We start from the raw sequence: 2655 nt of genomic DNA, 5'->3' as shown, positions 1-2655 counted from the left end.
ATGATTGGCATCTATAGGAACTCAGAATTCAGATAGTATTATTCATTCTCTTAGTGTAGTATGTTGATTCTTGAACACAGCTACTTTATGAGTCTCAGCCGTGGCCCTAAGCACTTTGTTTTCCAGTATTACCACCGGATACATAAATGTCACAGACACATAATTGGGTGAACCTTTTCAGATTGTGACTTAGCTTTGCTAAAGTCCCCAATTAGAGGTGTCCAGAGTTCTTAAGCACACTCTTTTTGCCTTGGATCACGACTTTAACCACTCAGTCTCAAGCTTTCACTTGGACCTGCATGCCACAAGCACATGGTTAGGGACAGCTTGATTTAGCCGCTTAGGCCTAGATTTATTTCCTTGGGCCCTCCTATCCATTGATGCTCAAAGCCTTGGATCCTTTTTACCCTTGCCTTTTGGTTTAAAGGGCTATTGGCTTTTTTTTTACCTCTTTTGCTTTTTTTTTTCACTGCTTTTTCTTGCTTCAAGAATCAAATTCATAATTTTTCAGATCAGCAATAATATTTCTCGTGTTCCTCATTCTTTCAAGAGCCAATAATTTTAACATTCATAAAATTCAAGATAAAAAATATGCACTGTTCAAGCATTCATTCAGAAGACAAAAAGTATTGCCACCACATATAATTAATTATAATTTTTCTTATTAAGAACTCGAAAGATATAAGTTACCTCTTTATTCAAAAAATCTACTATTTTATTCATGTTTGATGATGATAAGAAAAATAAATTATAACTTAATTGAAAATAAAATCAAAATAGATATACTAATTACCACTACTCCTATATAACTTCTAAGGTAAATTCCTATAGTAACAACTATCACAGAGTTAAAGCTAAGATTAGAACTCAACAACCTGTATTTTGGGAAGTGGATGTTCCTTTAGTCTGTGGGGTGCTTGATCCTTCAGAATTTTCTGACGCTTCAGTTCCCTCAAGTCACGCCCTTGCTCCCTTGTTCCTAAGCAGTTTGCAAAGCATGCTATTTTGATTATCTGTTCTTCCTTTATTTGGTTCCATAGCTTCTTGCAACTTGGAACAGATGCCTCAAGATGCTCCCAGTATTCAAATTGAGGGATTTCTGGGAGGAATTCCTGTGCTCTCCTCTTGATGGGGGTCATCCTGCAACTGTTGTTTTCCATTGATATTTTAGTGATTTGCCGCTCAACTGAGATATACTCAGTTATTCCCATCCTCACTCAGCATCTTTGCAGAGCATAGAAATTAAGCTTGGATAAGCCAATTTGGCATCTTTGGAGTTCTTGTTTGCTATTTTAAAGTTCGAGATTAGTGAGAACTTCTACTTCTCTTCCCAACATGATGCAGTGAATCATCACTGCTCTTTTAACAGTGACTTCAGAATGGTTGTTAGTGGGAAATATAGAACGCCCAATGAAGTCCAGCCAGCCTCTGGCGACTGGTTTGAGATCTTCTCTCTTGAGTTGAATTAGGATGCCAGTGGTGCTGGTGGTCCACCTGGCTCCAGGGATGCATATATCCTCTAGAATCTTGTCCAGGCCCTTGTTTGTTCTCATCATTCTCCTATTAAAGGAGTCTGGGTCATCTTTCAGCTGAGGCAGCTTAAAGATCTCCCTGATTTTGTCAGGGTAGATGTGAACAATATTTCCTCTAACCAAGGTCTGATAGTCATAGAGGGCAATTCCAGATATTCTCTGCTTGTCTGTTTGCCACAGATTAGCATAGAACTCCTGAACCATATTTTTTCCTACTTTGGTTTTAGGATTAGCTAGAATTTCCTAGTTCCTGTTTCGAATTTGCTCTTGGATCTCCGGATATTCATCTTCTTTCAGATCGAACTTGACTTCCGGGATCACTGATCTTAGACCCATTTTTTGTAGTAATGGTCTGAATGTTCTTTGGTTAAGAACTTCCCTTGATTCCAAAGTGGTTTTGGAATACTCTCTTTCTTGCCTCTTAGAGTGGGTTGTTTTCCTTTAGGAGCCATGATCTTAGTGGGTATAGTTTAGTGATCACGGATAAACATACCAAACTTAGAGGTTTGCTTGTCCTCAAGCAAAAGAAAAGAAAGGAGAGGGATAGAAGGAGTGCTAGTGTGGAATGGTGGATGAGAAGGGAGAGGCCGAATGGGGATTTAAAAGGGAGGGGGGTGGGTTTTCGAAAATTTTAAAAAGATAAGATAGAAGATATGATTTATGAAAGATAAATATGATAAGAAAAAGATATAATTTAAAATTAAAAAAAAATTGTGAAAGATATTTGAAAAAGATAAATCTGAATTTTTATTTTAAAAAAGATTTAAAAGTAATGAGTTTTGAAAATTTTGAAAAAGAGTTGGTTGGATGGAAAAAGATTTGTGTTTATGGATTAAGATATATTTGATATTTTTGAAAAAGGGTTTTTAGAAATTAGGATTAAAATTTTAAGGATGAGAATTTGTAACATGTTTATGTAAGAAATCATGAATTGGAACATAAAAATTAAAAAAATTGAAGTAAAAACGAATTTACCTCCTCCCACCATCCTGGCGTTAAACGCCCAAACGCTGCATGTTTTGGGCGTTTAACGCCCATGTGCAGCTTCTCCTGGGCGTTCACGCCCAGCTGTGTTTTTGGCGTTGAACGCCAGGAAGTCCTTTGTCACTGGGCGTTTTTTGAA

Source organism: Arachis stenosperma, chromosome 4 (assembly GCF_014773155.1).
Source record: "Arachis stenosperma cultivar V10309 chromosome 4, arast.V10309.gnm1.PFL2, whole genome shotgun sequence".
NCBI lineage: Eukaryota > Viridiplantae > Streptophyta > Magnoliopsida > Fabales > Fabaceae > Arachis > Arachis stenosperma.
This window is presented reverse-complemented; position numbering follows the sequence as displayed.